The 17,921-nt window shown below is 49.0% G+C and overlaps 1 protein-coding gene across 6 annotated transcripts in view; it reads right to left on the bottom strand.

Moving 5' to 3' along the window:
- The window catches only part of LOC140420998 (group XIIA secretory phospholipase A2-like), a 227,093-nt gene that overhangs the window by 119,452 nt on the left and 89,720 nt on the right, over window positions 1-17,921 (bottom strand). The window contains exon 1 of one of the 6 annotated variants that reach the window (XM_072505243.1): window positions 5,199-5,275. The exons of 3 other annotated variants lie outside the window; for them this stretch is intronic. The gene's annotated coding sequence lies outside the window, so the exon portion shown is untranslated. Of the gene's footprint in view, window positions 1-5,198; window positions 5,276-17,921 lie in introns of those variants that run through there. 2 more of the 6 variants (XM_072505244.1, XM_072505242.1) reach the window with 2 other exon arrangements.

Here is a 17,921-nt window from a genome sequence, read left to right as displayed (position 1 = left end):
ACTCCCTGAGCCCCCCCCAACCACACTCCCTGAGCCCCCCCACAACCACACTCCCTGACCCCCCCACACTCCCTGACCCCCCCCCACACTCCCTGACCCCCCCCCCCACACTCCCTGACCCCCCCCCACACTCCCTGACCCCCCCCCCCACACTCCCTGACCCCCCCCACACTCCCTGACCCCCCCCCCACACTCCCTGACCCCCCCCCCCACACTCCCTGACCCCCCCCCCACACTCCCTGACCCCCCCCCCCACACTCCCTGACCCCCCCCCCACACTCCCTGACACCCCCCCACACTCCCTGACCCCCCCCACACTCCCTGACCCCCCCCACACTCCCTGACCCCCCCCACACTCCCTGACCCCCCCCCACCACTCCCTGACCCCCCCACCCCCACTCCCTGAACCCCCCCACCCCACACTCCCTGAACCCCCCCACCCCCACACTCCCTGAACCCCCCACCCCCACACTCCCTGAACCCCCCACCCCCTGACCCCCCACCCCCACACTCCCTGAACCCCCACGCTCCCTGACCCCCCCAACCACACTCCCTGACCCCCCCGCAACCACACTCCCTGACCCCCCCCAACCACACACCCTGACCCCCCCCAACCACACTCCCTGACCCCCCCCAACCACACTCCCTGACCCCCCCCAACCACACTCCCTGACCCCCCCCGCCCACCACAACCCCTGACCCCCACCCACCCACCACTCCGACCCCCCCCACACTCCGACCCCCCCCCACCACACTCCGACCCCCCCCACCACACTCCGACCCCCCCCCACCACACTCCGACCCCCCCCCCACCACACTCCGACCCCCCCCCACCACACTCCCTGAACCCCCCCCACCCCCACACTCCCTGGACCCCCCCCACCCCCACACTCCCAGAACCCCCCCCCACCTCCACACTCCCTGAACCCCCCCCACCTCCACACTCCCTGAACCCCCCACCACACTCCCTGACCCCCCCCCCCACCACACTCCCTGACCCCCCCCCAACCACACTCCCTGACCCCCCCCAACCACACTCCCTGACCCCCCCAACCACACTCCCTGACCCCCCCGCCCACCACACTCACTGACCCCCCCCCCGCCCACCACACTCCCTGACCCCCCCCCACCACACTCCCTGACCCCCCCCACCCCCACCACACTCCTCCCCCCCCCCAAACAATTCTTCCCTCCCCCTCCACTTGCAGCATTGCTAAGGACCATTCCCTCCACGATATCCTGGTCCACTCCTCAGTCATCCCAACACCCTGTCCCTTCCCATGGCACCTTACACTGCAAACACAGATGATATAACACCTGCCGTTTCACCTCTCTCTCCTCACCTTGCAAGGCACCAAACACTCCTTCCAAGTGAAGCCGCGATTTAAGTATACTGCTTTCAATCTAGTATACTGCATTCAATGCTCCAAATGTGGTGGTGTTCGCTATAGTGAGGAGACAAAAAAGGGTGACCGTTTGCAGAATGCCTCCGTTCAGTCTGCAAGCATGGCCCCCTGAGCTTCCAGTAGCCTGTCATTTTAATTCTTCATCTTATTCTCTTGCTGGCATTTCTGTCCTCAACCTACTACACTTTTCAGATGAGGCTCAATGCAAGCTGGAAGAGCAGCACCTCATCTTTTAATTAAGCACATTAAAGCCTTTGAGACTCAACATTAAGCTCAACAATTTCAAACCATAATCTGTGCTCCATTTTGTTTCCTTTCCTTTAATCAGGAGCGCACATTTTTTGTTTCTTTTCTTGCACCAGCATCATTCCGTTCGACCCTGGAATACTATTTTTCATGATGTGGAGATGCCGGCGTTGGACTGGGGTGAGCACCTCTTTAACCTGGGGTTACCCCATCTCTGGATCTGTAAAGATTTAATCACCTGCTAATGCTCGCATTCCAAGCATTGTTTGGCATCTTTGAATTTGTCTATACATGTGTTTCTGGAACAGACCTCTTCATTCACCTGAGGAAGGAGCAGCGCTCCGAAAGCTAGTGACATCGAAACAAACCTGTTGGACTTTAACCTGGTGTTGTAAGACTTCGTACTGTACTATTTTTCAAGCATTCAACTTCTCCTGACTTCCACCCTATCACAGACCCTTCCTTCTGTCCTTGTCCCACCCCTTACTCAAAACCTACCACATTTCTATCTTTCCCAGTTCTGATGAAAGTTCACAGACCTGAAATGTTATCTCTGTTTCTCTCCACAGGTGCTGCACTTGCCTGCTGAGTGTTTCCAGCATTTTATGTCTTTATTTACTCATTGTATGGTTTCATGAGACCAGTTATTAATTATACCCTATGTCGTGGCGACATGTTTTTCTGGGTCTTTTCCACACCTTTCTAACATGGTAAATTATTGTATCTGTGGCATCACTGTCTCCTGGTTTCATTCTTATCTGCATCATTGTGCTCAGAATTGCATCTTATTAACTTCTTCTCCTATGCCTGCACAGTTACTTCCAGCATCCATTAGTTATATCCTAGAAACCCACCTGTTCCTTGGCAAAATAATTACAAATATAGGGTCAGCTTTCAAGTGTGTCAATGACATTCAATTGTACATCGTCAATCCTACCCTGAATTTCAAAACTATTTCCTTGCTGTCCAACTGTTTTTTCCAAATTCTGGACAGGCCAGGATTTTCTTCAGCCCAAGACTGAGTCATTCTGCTTGGATATTGCTACAATTTTTATATCTCAGGCATTGATTTCATCTCTGTCAGAATATTTGATATTCTGAAAATTCTGATCAACCCTGAGCAGAACTTTGCTTCAAAACTCAAATGCGGACTGTCACCAAGATGGACTTTCACCTCATGATCATCCATCTATACCCCACCCCAACCCTTAGTCATTATGCAATTAAAATCTCAAAGCTTGATTCCACTAGTACTCATCCTCCCTTCACCGAACTCAAATCTACATAAACTATGCTTAACTTTCAAGAACTTCCAACACAACCATTCTCAAAGCTTCTACTACCTTCCTGTTCCATAAAGTATCAATTTCAAAATCCTTGTGCTCATCTTCCAATCCATCCACCCGACCAACCTTCTTCAGCCACAGATCCTATAATTCATGCTCTACGTCCCCAATTTTTGTCTATCATTGGTCTTTCCTTCCTCCACTTCACCATCAGTAACAGAGTCAAAGAACAAAGAAAAGTACAGCACAGGAACAGGCCCTTCGGCCCTCCAAGCCTGTGCCGACCATGCTGCCCGTCTAAACTAAAATCTTCTACACTTCTGGGGTCCGTATCCCTCTATTCCCATCCTATTCATGTACTTGTCAAGATGCCCCTTAAATGTCACTATCGTCCCTGCTTCCACCACCTCCTCCAGCAGCGAGTTCCAGGCACCCACTACCCTCTGTGTAAAAAAAACGTGCCTCGTACATCTCCTCTAAACCTTGCCCCTCGCACCTTAAATCTATGCCCCCTAGTAATTGACCCCTCTACCCTGGGAAAAAGTCACTGACTATCTACTCTGTCTATGCCCTTCATAATTTTGTAGACCTCTATCAGGTCGCCCCTCAACCTCCTTCCTTCCATTGAGAACAAACCAAGTATATTCAACCTCTCATAGCTAATGCCCTCCATACCAGGCAACATCCTGATAAATCTCTTCTGCACCCTGTCTAAAGCCTCCACATTCTTCTGGTAGTGTGGCAACCAGAATTGAACACTATACTCCAAGTGTGCACTAACTAAGGTTCTATGCAGCTGCAACATGACTTGCCAATTTGTATACTCAATGCCCCGGCCAATGAAGGCAAGCATGCCGTATGCCTTCTTGACTACCTTCTCCACCTGTGTTGCCCCTTTCAGTGACCTGTGGACCTGTACACCAAGATCTCTCTGACTGTCAATACTCTTGAGGGTTCGATCATTCACTGTATATTCCCTACCTGTATTAGACCTTCCAAAATGCATTACCTCACAATCGTCCAGATTAAACTTCATCTGCCATCTCGCCACCCAAGTCTCCAATCTAAATCCTGCTGTATCCTCTGACAGTCCTCATTGCTATCCACAATTCCACCAACCTTTGTGTCGTCCACAAACTTACTAATGAGACCAGTTACATTTTCCTCCAAGTCACTGAACTTTTGAACTGGAATTCAATTCTGAAACCACTTTTAGTGACATCCTTTTCCATATTCAAAGGCTTTCTCAACGCTTCGGTCTCAGACTATTCCTTTGGTCATCTCCTGTACTTCCTGCGTTGTCTTCACCACATTCTGAAAAGTACCTATCTAAAAGGTGCTGCGTAATTGTACATTAAAAAAAATGTAAGTGTAGAACATTTGTTTATGATTGCTTTGGGTGGGGCCTGCCCTCTGGAGAGGCTACTCCATCTTCTCGGCATTCAGAGGTCTCCATATGACTTTACCCTACCCATTCCCCTGCCATCTCTTTTCCTCTGAAAACATTCAATCTTCACCTCTGCAGCTACATGTAAATTAAAGCCACGTTCAGAGTCGGTCCCCATTAAAAAAAAAGTGAGGCAATAATCTCACAGCAATCAATTTTCATTTACTGCTCAAATATAAAACTCAAATTATGCACACTCATTTTTATTACACAATTTAAAAAGCATATTAAATCCTACAGTGTTCGATGTGGCTTGATAACATAACTCAATTCTATTGGAGCAATGGCTTCAGTGTGTCACAACACTCATGTCCATGCAACAGCTACTCTGCAAAAAATAGAAAAACCCCACAACTAAATACTGACGAACCTTGCAACACCACACGAGTCATCCCAATAAATGTAATGACAATCTCAGAAAATGAAAAGAGAATCAAGCAAAAATAGGGGAAGGCGGGGTGGGGGTGGAGAGATGGGTGTTTTGCTTATTAACGTGGTTTATGTAATTTTTTAAAAAGTTTGTTTTTAGGTAATATTGGTTCAGCAAAATGAGATTACTAAAGGCATCTGATCATTTCACCGTCAAATATCCCAGGGGGTTTCCATGGAAACGAGAATGTGAGGGTGGAAAGGAAAAGGTACCAAGTGAGTAGCGTTGCAACGGGGGCGGGGGGAAACCATCAGGACAAGAATAGAGGGACACCTCGGGAAGCCACTCAGCTGCGACATTAAAAGGCTTTCGGAAATAAATAAAATAGCCCTTAGACTGCCATTAACGAAGACAAAAGAGGGAGAGACACAGACAGTACGTACCTCACACGTCACGCTCCGAGCAAACCCCGCACTCCAGCCACTGCCCCGCTCAACCCAACCTGCTGACGGGCAGGCCCCGCCCACCCGACCTGACTGACAGCGGGATCAGCCATTCGCACGCCGAGCGCCCGCCCCATTCTCCAATCGCTGAAGAGCATGAATCAAGTTTGGTTTCCTTGCCCCGCCGCGCGCTCCCCAATCCCCTCACGTTCATTCCCCTGTTGTAGTAGACCCCCCCCCCCCCCCCCCGCGGTTATAATCCCCAGACTGTCTTGTTTGTTTATTTATAGTCCCTCCCCCCCACCCCCACAGGCTCCAAGAGTTCGAACTGGCTCGTGCCGGGGCGACCGTTGGCGGGGCCACGCCTTAAAGCGGGACTACAGCTTCCAGAATGCCGAGATACGGCGGCTGTCCGTCGGGTCGGCCTGGCCTGGCGCCCGGCCTCCTTCCCCCTCCCAGCCGCAGCCCGCTCCTGTCATGGGAATCGCACCAGTGTGCCGTTGCACGAACATGGGAAGGCAACACCCACGCAGTCCGGCGTATCCCAGGAAACAGCTGCTCACTGGCACCCACCTGCATCACGACCCAGCAAAACTTGGACCAATGTTATGGTTTCTGACATTTTGCACTTCATTTTTATATATTTTTTAAACCTGCAGACGGTGATGGAATCGCTTAGTTGTCGTTGGAAAGGCAGCTTTCCTTACGATTATTTAAAATCGGAAAAGAGCTTTTTCCCATCAGACCAATCTGGTTAGCGGAGCGGCACACCGTCTGGTGTGAGGCTGAATTCGGTTCGAAAAAAAGCAATAACCAGCCTGTATGTCAGGAAAACATTGAATCTACACGACCCCAAGATAACTCTTCACTCATGTTGGGAGTGACGATTGTGGAAATGTGCAAATACCTTTTGTAAAGACTGGGGTGACAAAAATAAAACTTCCAATTTTAAAAAGTGTCATTGTTGCTTTGTAACAGCATTTGCAAAGGAAAGGGGAATGTTGCACTCTCATCCATGATGGTACAAAGTGGGGAGCTGTGAGAGTGTTCCCAAGGCTGCATCTGATGAGTTGGGAATGTGGGAGGCCAGTCCGGAGTGCAGTGGGAATAGCTGTGTCGGTGTAACAGAAGAGTCCGTGGGCGCGATTCTCGGGAAAGATTTTGAAGTGTGCTAGTGAGCGAGAACTGCTGCAAGCTTCCCGGCGCTTGGCCCATCGAGGCCAGCAACGCTATTCAACGTTAATTCATAGTATCATAGAATTTACCGTGCAGAAGGAGGCCATTCGACCCATCGAGTCTACACCAGCCCTTGGAGAAAGCACCTGACCCACACCTCCACCCTAGCGGCAATTTTAGCATCGACAACGCACCTCACCTGCACATCTTTGGACTGCGGGAGGAAACCGGAGCACCCAGAGGAAACCCACGCAGACCGGGAAGAACATGTCGACGCCGCACAAACAGTGACCCAAGCTGGGAATTGAACCTGCGACCCTGGAGCTATGAAGCAACTGTGCTAACCACTGTGCTACCGTTTCACCCTTGGTCCACTTAACGAGGCTGCTGATTCGCTTGCACCGTGCCCGAGGGTCCCGGAGGGTCAGCCACGGGGCAGCAAGTACTGCCTGGGACAAGGTGGCGGCTGTAAGCTCCAGGAGTGTAACCAGGAGGACTAGTCTCCAGTGTCAAAAAAAGGTGAATGACCTACACCGGGCAGCACGAGTGAGTAGACACCAGCAACCCCCCCATCCCTCCAATTCTCCATGCCACCCCCACCATTCCTTTACACTCTTTCCCACAACACCACCCCACCAATGTGAACTACGTGTGCGGCTAACGATGCCCTCTGTGTCTCCTCAGGAAAAGCTCTCGCACAATCGCCGGGAGAGGGCCCAGACTGGTGAGTGATGCCAGTCTTAAGAATCCTCACCACCTTCCAGGCCTTGGAGGTGACTGGGATGACTGAGGACAGGGCGGTCACCCATGAAGAGGTTGGCAGACGCCACAAAGCTGAGGAACCACAGGGATCCACCCGGAGGACCTATCAACGGTGTGTTATTGCCATACTGACTGACCCATCACTCCCACTGACCATGTCCATTCTCCCGCAAGTCCTCCATCTGACGGTACCAGCCCATCCTGGGTTGCGCCCTCTCCAGCCTCCCTGGAGACCATGGGGAGGTCCGAGGAAAACACGATCGTGGTGCCACAGCTGACAACCCCAGCCACTACATGCTGATACATGCAGCTGGGTGGGAAATGTTAGTGGTCAGGCTTCTGGGGCACAATCTGGTGAGCACCACACAGCTGCTGATGTACATCGGGTGGAGTCAGGAACCTCCAGGCGAGACAGCAGTCAGAGGTCTGCTGGATCCCAGGACCCAGCTTGGTCCAGCCTGATGCTGAGCCTATGGAAGAGGTATATCTGGTACTGATGGAGATGATAGAAAGCAGTCAGCAGATTCAGAGGGCGATGTCAGTGACACTCTAGCAGATCAATAGCTGATTGGAGGAGTCCCAGGATTTGGGGTGCAGGAGATTTTGCTGGTAATGCCTGGCACCGAGACCAACACTGCTAGGTTGGCGACCGAAGTGGAGAGCCTGGTACACGACATCCGGCACGATTAGTGAAGTTGTCCAAGGCGTGCAGTCGGTGACAGCAATGCCTGAGCATCTCGGCCAGTGACATAAGCGTTGAGGGCTGCGGTGACCTTCACGGGTTTCGGGATTGGGTGTCCGCATCCACAGGGTGCCAAGCTGGTGAGGACGTGGCACAGGTGCTGCACGGTCTCCCTGATGAGGTACAGTATTATGGAGCACATGGTGTCTGTAAGCTCATTGAATGACCAACGATGCCTGTACACTGGCCGTCACTGGCCTCCCCTTCTGGGTCCCTCCGCAGCCTGATGGTAGGTCTGCCTCTGCGGGATCGACACCAGCAAAAATATTTTGATCTGGAAGGAGAGAGAGAGACTGATAATCAGTTAGGGCTTCCATCCCGGAACCCTCAAATCCTCCCAAGCCTCCTCCACCCTTGCATGTCTTGCCTTCTCTCAGAATGTGATCCAGCGAGCCAGTTGTACTGGAGAACCCCGCTCTGCACACTCCTCCCTGGCCACATCAGGAAGCCGTAGACCCCAGACCTCTGCCGGAAACATTAGGAAGGCTGTGCTCAGGAGGATTTTGGCAGGGATTTTTAGATGTCTTGTCAGAAGTCCTGGAAGGGAGGGTAACTCCGTGTCCAGAGGTGGCAATATTTGGAGTGTCGGAAGATCCAGGAGCCCAGAGGGGAAGAGAGGCCAACGTTTTGGCCTTTGCCTCCCTGGTGGCCCGGAGAGAGACTTTGCTGGGATGGAGGGACTCGGAGCCTCCAAAGTCGGGGTCTGGGTCAGTGACATGGCAGGGTTTCTTAGGCTAGAGAAAATTAAGTTCATTACAAGGGTTCGCTTGGAGCCGTTCATCGACTTCTTCAAGGAGAATTGACGATCAGCAGGAGGGAGAGGCATGGAAGTGACAAATAAGGGCAGGGAATCTAGTGTATGGGTAGTTAGGGTTTAGGGCCAGAGGGAGTTGGGTATGTTGTTGTGGGGGTTTTGCGTGTGCTGGATCACTGTTGTTTAAAATGTTAAAATTATAAATGCGTCAATAATATATTTTCTAAAACAAAAGGAAGGCTGTGCTCAGGTGCCCTCCCCTGATGCTCACACTTACCCTTTGGCTGCCAGAAGATCAATAGTGCTGAAGCCCGTGTTGCCAGCTGCCTCTATGGTGCTGAAGCTCCTAGAGTTCAAGTACACTGTTTAGTTGTGAAAGGTTGCTTGACATGCTTGGCACTAATCATTCTCTGAGACATGGCACCTGTGCCCTCGATGAGGCAGTTGAGTGTGAAGTGCTATCACAACTAACAAGGCTAATTCATCATAGCCTTCAGCTGTGAAGCTAGAGGCTGCTCACAGTCAAAGGGAGTGAAATTGAATTTCAGGATAGAAGCTACAGCAGGGCTCTGTCCTGGAAGTGTTTTGTAGGATAGACAGGCTGCAGCTGTGGTTGCCCCTGTTATGGCTTTTTAAACATGGCCTCACAAGAGCAAAACCCCTCCCCGCCCCCACAGCCCAGGGATGACCCTCAACATAGAACGCTTCAGCCCGCTGAGGGGTTTCCCCCCCCAAGCACTGCGGCAGCAGCTCCGGTGCCCTTGGGTTTTATGCCAGAAAATGGAAATGACTACTCACCTATTCACTTCCCCATAGTAGGCATTGCACGAGCTTCATATTTTTGAAAAGGAGTACTAAGTGATTTCCCACGGGTGGGTCAGGTAATTCACAGGAGGCCGCTGCATTCAACTTCAACCTCACTAATGAGATCAAAATGAATTCACATCAGGGTTAACAATATCCTTGCCATCTTTGGGCAAGGTCCAGAACTCGCCATAGGGAGTGAGCCAGGTGAATTGCGAACTGGCGCAAATCCCGATTTTGGCCTTTCCCACTATTCGCCCGGTCCACACCGGGCTCAAGGGAGTGGTTAAATCACACCCAGGTGCAAGAATAGGCCACATGGCCTTTCAAGTTTTCTTCATTCAACCAAGATCATGGCCCATGTCCACCTACCCGCACTATCCCTATGTGCCTAAATTTCCTTAATACCCCAAAATCCATCAATCTGTCTTGAATACTCAATGACAGCATTCTGAGGAGAGAAAACCAAAGATTCACAACTGTTTGAGTGAATTTATTTGTCCTCACCTCAGTCCTAAATGGCTAACCATTTGTTCTCAGACTGTGACACCATGTTCTAGATTCTCCAGCCTGGGGAAACATTTTCTCAGCATCCACCCTGTTCAAGCCCTGAATAATTTTACATGTTTCAGTTAGATCACGTCCCATCTTCTAAACGCCAGGGAAATGGGTCTAGTCTATTCAATCTCTTCATAGGACAATCCTCTCACCCCAGGAACCTGCCTAGTGAACTTACATTGCACACCCTCCAGCTCAAGTATGTCTTTCCTTAGGTAAGGAAACCGGGGCAGCATGGTAGCATAGTAGTTAGCACAAATGCTTCACAGCTCCAGGGTCCCAGGTTCGATTCCCGGCTTGGGTCACTGTCTGTGCGGAGTGTAGCCACCTGGGTTGGCCAACTCCCGAAGTAAAATGGAGAAAAGCAAAGGCTGAAGGGAAAGTCAGCCAACACAGGCAGAAACTAGCAGGTGCAAGTTTACTGTGTATTAAACTCTGCAAAAGCCCAGACAGCATCGATACAAGCAGCCATCTGCATAATAATGTAGCAACCATCTACATACTAATGAGCGATCCCCGGGAACAATCAAAACATTTGAGATAAACAAGGCCAAGCCTGACTCCTCGGTGCCAGCAGGAGCCAACACAAAAGAGGTTAACGGACACCTAAAGACCGCCCATCGATTAGGGAACTGCTCCAGTATTGGAGAAATCGAACCAAGCGATTCGAACAAAGTCCAATCACTTGAAACCAGGTACGGGGGTCCGCCCCGAAAGGCGGGAAGTCCCTGGGACTATAAAGTAAAGCCCCACATGTTCAAATCGTCCTTCTTGACAGGGTCACTCAGCAACGCGAACCAACCCTTGACTGACCTGTTCAGCTGCCGCCAAAAGACCGTAAGTCTCAAGTCAACGCTTGCTACGAGATAGGCGCTCCTAGCTACCAGTCCATACCAGCTTTTGAATTCCGCAGACTCAGAACCCGAACGAAAGGCCATTTGTTCCCCTGACCTGGTGGGCCAGTCCGAAGCTAAGTATAGGCCTGTTAGTTGTAGAAGTAGCTTAGAAAGTAGCGTTTATGCATGAGTAGATTTGACTGTGTGTAAATAAATGTGCTTTGATTTGAACCTTACTAATTGGTGTATTGAGTTATTGATCATTACTTGAACTTGAACCTCGTGGTGGTATCATAAAGATACCTGGCGATTCGAGAGCAAAGGTTATAAAACAGAGTTTGATAACACAGAGGCAGAACTGAAAGGTTTATTCTGGATCACATATCTTCAATTCCTCCACCCCTAACTTCTTCCCAACCAGTGACTTATTCTGAGGTAGTCCTGTATGTTCTTCCTGAAGGCAATCAATCCTGACTCTTTTACACCATAAATTGACCTTGTCTATTATATCCTTCCTCAATGTTGCCCATCTAGTTTAGTTTACCAATCTCAACACAGACAGCTGGTGGAACTAGGGGGCCAGTGTGGCGGAATCATACCCAGAAGTGCATTTATTTACTGTCCTTCTTACTCTGTTAAAAATTGCACTCCTGGACAGCAAGGTGGCGCAGTGGGTTAGCCCTGTTGCCTCACGGCGCCGAGGTCCCAGGTTCGATCCCGGCTCTGGGTCACTGTCCGTGTGGAGTTTGCACATTCTCCCCGTGTCTACGTGGGTTTCGCCCCCACAACCCAGAAATGTGCAGGCTAGGTGGATTGGCCGTGCTAAATTGCCCCTTAATTGGAAAAAATTAATTGGGTACTCTAAATTTTAAAAAAAATAAAGAAAAAAGAAATTGCATTCCTAATTGTAGCCACCCCCTGTAGACGCATCCTCCATTGACGGTTCCCCCACAGGGAAAAAACAAGAACTCTTATGGTAAATTGAGACGAGCCAATGCTATACCATCAGTAAGCTGAAAATTAAGCTTAATTGCTTTAGATTCTGGCGATTTATGTTAACTTTGTCAACTTTAGGCACTATTAATAACAAGGGTTACTGACACAAGCCTTCTAAATCATAAATTAGTACAATTTATAAAACTAATGTTGTGGAGCCCGACCTGAATCCCAATCGTTTAAGTTCCCGGACGAGAACCCATAATTTGCATTTGGTAAAACTGAGGAAATGTTACTGCACCACAGGAGTGATAACACTGACCAGCAGAGAGCTTTAATGGTAAAACAAACTTTAACACAGAATTAAACACATCAGCAACAAAGAAATAGCTTACATTTAACAGTTACAACGTTTTACTTGTGTCTTGTTACAAAAGGTTACATTGCCCCTGCAGAAATCAATGATTATCTTGCTTTGCAATCACAGCAAAAATACTAAATACAAACTTTAAATTCAAAAATTTCATACATTCGTCACATCTCCTGTAAGGGCCCTTGTTGTTGATTCCCTTACTTCCCATATCTTTATTTTTGCTGTTATTATTTTTGATCCATGGATGCTTATAGAATCATAGAATTTTACAGCATGGAAACAGGCCCTTCGGCCCAACCAGTCCATGCCGCCCAGTTTTTACCATTAAGCTAGTCCCAGTTGCCCGCACTTGGCCCATAACCCTCTATACCCATCTTACCCATGTAACTATCTAAATGTTTTTTAAAAGACACAATTGTACCCGCCTCTACTACTACCTCTGGCAGCCCATTCCAGACACTCACTACCCTCTGAGTGAAGAAATTGCCCCTCTGGGCCCTTCTGAATCTCTCCCCTCTCACCTTAAACCTATGCCCTCTAGTTTTAGACTCCCCTACCTTTGGGAAAAGATGTTGACTATCTACCTTATCTATGCCCCTCATTATTTTATAGACCTCTATAAGATCACCCCTAAGCCTCCTACGCTCCAAGGAAAAAGGTCCCAGTCTATCCAGCCTCTCCTTATAACTCAAACCATCAAGTCCCGGCAACATCCTAGTAAATCTTTTCTGCACTCTTTCCAGTTTAATAATATCCTTCCTATAATAGGGTGACCAGAACTGCACACAGTATTCCAAGTGTGGCCGTACCAATGTCTTGTACAACTTCAACAAGACGTCCCAACTCCTGTATTCAATGTTCTGACCAATGAAACCAAGCATGCCGAATGCCTTCTTCACCACCCTGTCCACCTGCGACTCCACCTTCAAGGAGCTATGAACCTGTACTCCTAGATCTCTTTGTTCTATAACTCTCCCCAACGCCATACCATTAACTGAGTAGGTCCTGGCCTGATTCGATCTGCCAAAATGCATCACCTCACATTTATCTAAATTAAACTCCATCTGCCATTCGTCGGCCCACTGGCCTAATTGATCAAGATCCCTTTGCAATCCTAGATAACCTTCTTCACTATCCACTGTGCCACCAATCTTGGTGTCATCTGCAAACTTACTAACCATGCCTCCTAAATTCTCATCCAAATCATTAATATAAATCACAAATAACAGTGGACCCAGCACCGATCCCTGAGGCACACCACTGGTCACAGGCCTCCAGTTTGAAAAACAACCCTCTACAACCACCCTCTGCCTTCTGTCGTCCAGCCAATTTTGAATCCAATTGGCAACCTCACCCTGGATCCCGTGAGCCTTAACCTTCTGCAACAACCTACCATGCGGTACCTTGTCAAAGGCTTTGCTAAAGTCCATGTAGACAACGTCTACTGCACTGCCCTCATCTACCTTCTTGGTCACCCCCTCAAAAAACTCAATCAAATTTGTGAGACATGATTTTCCACGCACAAAGCCATGCTGACTGCCCCAAATCAGTCCTTGCCTCTCTAAATGCTTGTAGATCCTGTCTCTCAGAATACCTTCTAGCAACTTACCTACTACAGACGTTAGGCTCACCGGTCTGTAGTTCCCAGGCTTTTCCCTGCTGCCCTTCTTAAACAAGGGCACAACATTCGCCACTCTCCAATCTTCAGGCACCTCACCTGTGGCTGCCGATGATTCAAATATCTCTGTTAGGGGACCAGCAATTTCCTCCCTAGCCTCCCACAACACCCTGGGATACATTTCATCAGGTCCCGGGGATTTATCTACCTTGATGCGCCTTAAGACTTCCAGCACCTCCTCCTCTGTAATATGCACACTTCTCAAGACATCACTATTTATTTCCCTTAGTTTCCTAACATCCATGCCTTTCTCCACCGTGAATACCGATGAGAAATATTCATTCAGGATCTCACCCAACTCTTGTGGCTCTGCACATAGATGCCCTTGTTGATCCTTAAGAGGCCCTACTCTGTCCCTAGTTACTCTTTTCCCCTTTATGTATTTGTAGAATCTCTTTGGATTCTCCCTTGCATTATTTGCCAAAGCAATTTCATGTCCCCTTTTTGCCCTCCTGATTTCCCTCTTAACTCTATTTCGACAATCTCTATACTCTTCAAGGGATCCACTTGATCCCAGTTGCTTATGTACATCATATGCCTCCTTCTTCTTTTTGACCAGAGTCTCAATATCTCGAGTCATCCAGGGTTCCCTACTTCTACCAGCCTTACCCTTCACTCTAAAGGGAATGTGCTTACCCTGCATCCTGGTTAACACATTTTTAAAAGCCTCCCATTTACCAGCCGTCCCTTTGCCTGCCAACAGTCTCCCCCAATCTGCTTAATGGACATATATCTTTAAGTCGACCAGGAGAAGTGAGGAACTCAAAACTTATGAAAGGAAACACTTGTGCTAGCCTTTGGACTGCAGAACTCAGACTTTTTGGCACCTGAGGGATAAGTGGGACTCGGCTCGATTGACTGGCTGGTGGCCATTGAATTGGGCAGAAGGTCGTATTCTGCCCGGTAACAGGTGGTGATTGGATCTTGCCCGAATGGGATGATTTTTTTAAGAAAACCAAGAGTAGCCATGTCCCGGAAGAAAGAAGCTGCTCTCTCTCTCTCTCCCTCTTGCTCTCTCTCGCTACCTCCTAAAAAGCTGTACAGCTGCTGTATTTCTAAAACTGCAGAGACCTGAATGAATCTTCAGTGAAAACCATTACAGACTGAAAAATAGAAATCTCGACCCGAAAGCCTGGTTTGAAGAAAGGTGTGCTAGAAAAGAACCATCTGAAACAAAAACTCTTATCCTTTTTACTTTTATCATTATTTTTCACCCCTCTTTTCCCCTCTGTATTTGTCTGTCTTTTGGGGGGAGGGGGGGTGCATAAATTAGATAATTGTCAACCTGTTGTGCCTGCTGCATATTTAATTACAGCTCTTGTTCATAGAATTTACAGTGCAGATGAGGCCCATCGAGTCTGCACCGGCCCTTGGAAAGAGCACCCTACTTAAGCCCACGCATCCACTAAACCAATAACCCTACCTCACCTTTTTGAACACGAAGGGTAATTTATCATGACCAATCCACCTAACCTGCACATCTTTGCACTGTGGGAGGAAACCGGAGCGCCCGGAGGAAACCCACACATACACGGGGAGAACATGCAGACTCCACACAGACTGACCCAAGCCGGGAATCGAACCTGGGACCCTGGAGCTGTGAAGCAACTGTGCTAACCACTGTGCTAAATGTTATTAATAAAATTAATAGCGTTTACAAACCTGGGGCGAAATTCTCCCGAAACGGCGCTATGTCCGCCGACTGGCGCACAAAACGGTGCAAATCAGACGGGCATCACGCCGCCCCAAAGGTGTGGAATGCTCCGCATCTTTGGGGGCCGAGCCCCAACCTTAAGGGGCTAGGTCGGCGCCAGACGAATTTCCGCCCCGCCAGCTGGCGGAAAAGGCCTTTGGTGCCCCGCCAACTGGCGCAGAAATGACATCTCCGGGCGGCGCATGCGCGGGAGCGTTAGCGGCCGCTGACAGCTTCCCGCGCATGCGCAGTGGAGGGAGTCTCTTCTGCCTCCGCCATGGTGGAGACCGTGGCGGAGGCGGAAGGGAAAGAGTGCCCCCACGGCAAAGGCCCGCCCGCCGATCGGTGGGCCCCGATCGCGGGCCAGGCCACCGTGGGGGCACCCCCAGGCCAGATCGCCCCGCGACCCCCCCAGGACCCCGGAGCCCGCCCGCGCCGCCTTGTCTCGCCGGTAAGGTAGGTGGTTTAATTTACGCCGGCGGGACAGGCATTTTAGCGGCGGGACCTCGGCCCATCCGGGCCGGAGAATCGCGCGGGGGGGCCCGCCAACCGGCGCGGCGCGATTCCCGCCCCCGCCGAATAACCGGTGCCGGAGACTTCGGCAACCGGCAGGGGCGGGATTCACGCCAGCCCCGGCGATTCTCCAACCCGGCGGGGGGTCAGAGAATCTCGCCCCTGGTGGCTGTTGTTATTGGGCAGCCAAGGACCAAAGACTGTGGGTGTTTTTTCAAAGAATTATTTGTTCATATCAATTGTGCACTAGCCCAGGGGGTCATAACATAATATGGGAGCTCAGGTCCATGATCTTTGGAATGGTAGACGGCGATGTTTGGGTTGCAATATAAATTAAAAAGAGACACCAGGTTTGTAGTAATAGAACAGGATGGCTTTGAAACTGCTAAGGGTTTACTTCAGGTGAACAACTTGTCTTTGGTTTACTTAAAAGGGCTTCAAAAAGACAAGCTAATCTAATTGGCGGGTGAATTAAAAATAGAGGTGCTGGCTAAAGCTAGGAAGGTAGAGATAACTGAAGCAATTGCTCGGCATTTAAATTTGAAAGAAATGCCAGAAACACAGCTTGGTAACAATCAGTAGAATTAATTAAAACCCAGTTACAACAAATGAAATAATTAGAGATGCAGAAAAAAGAAACAGCTTTTCAAATGGAAATTGAATTAAGGAGGTTGGAATTAGAGAGCGAGGAAAAAGCATTAGAGAGAAAGTTCCAGTTTAAACCGGTGGAAATTAAAAGGAACCTGCCAGGAGCTACAGGGGAGCTAATTCTAGAATGGAACCCTATGGCAATATGTTTAAGTATAAACAAGCCCTCCCTAAATTTGAAGGAAAAGAAGTAGAAATCTTTTTTATGGCTTTTGAGAAAATAGCAACTCAAATGGAGTGACCAAAAGAAAAGTGGACATTACCAAAGCAAGATAAATTGAGGGGGTGGGCACAGAAAGTTTATGCTTCTCTGTCAGAAGGGATGTCTTAGACGTATGACAAGGTGAAAAGGGCTATTCTGAATGCATATGAATTGGTTTCCAAGCCTTGTAGGCAAAAGTTTCAGAATTTAAGGAGACAGCGGGGCAGACGAAGTTGAAAGGGTTAAGCAGAACAGTTTTAAGAGATGGGTACAAGCATTGGAAATTGAAACTACCTATGAGGCTCTGCGAGAAGTTATCTTAGAAGAATTCACTACCTCCTGACAGAAGCAGACATATTGAAGACCAAAGGATGATGACTGCTAGACAAGCAGCAATTATGCCTGATGATTATGAGCTGATCCATAAATGTAAACTTTTGTTCCATTAGTCCCATAATTTTCAAGAAGATAGGAAGTGTGAGAGTGAAAGGAAGGCAGGTAGCCAAAGCAAGGAATGGACTGCTGGAAATGCTCCGAAATCTCCTCAGACAAGGAAAGAAGATACTGAGAGTGAGACTCAAAGGTCTGGGTGTTGTAATAAAGTGGGACATGTTCATTCAGCATATTGGAAGTGGCAAGGAAAGCCCATGGAACTTGTTGGAGTTCATAAGGAGGATTCTGAAAAGGGAACTAAAGTGATGACTACATAGGGCAGACTCTATCTCTTAGAAGACCTGAGGTAAACACTGCTGTGGGAGCAGATGTGATGAATGAGGTAGATGAGAGATATACAAGGTTTTTGTCTCCGGTGAATACCACCCCATTTTCATCAACCAGGGTAGCCAAATCCACAACTATTTTAATAGACACAGGTATTACGCAAACTCCCACTGGAGAAGGATTTGACTTTCCCTCCAGGGAGTTCAATGAAAGGCAAGGTATTAGTGAATGGAATAGGTGGAGATTATATCCGGGTTCCATTGTATAAAGTACAATTGGAGTGTGATTTAATGTCAGGTCCAGTAGTTTTCAGAATAGTTAAGAGGTT

The sequence above is a fragment of the Scyliorhinus torazame genome, chromosome 5 (assembly GCF_047496885.1).
Source record: "Scyliorhinus torazame isolate Kashiwa2021f chromosome 5, sScyTor2.1, whole genome shotgun sequence".
In the NCBI taxonomy this organism is placed as follows: Eukaryota; Metazoa; Chordata; class Chondrichthyes; order Carcharhiniformes; family Scyliorhinidae; genus Scyliorhinus; species Scyliorhinus torazame.
This window is presented reverse-complemented; position numbering and strand designations above follow the sequence as displayed.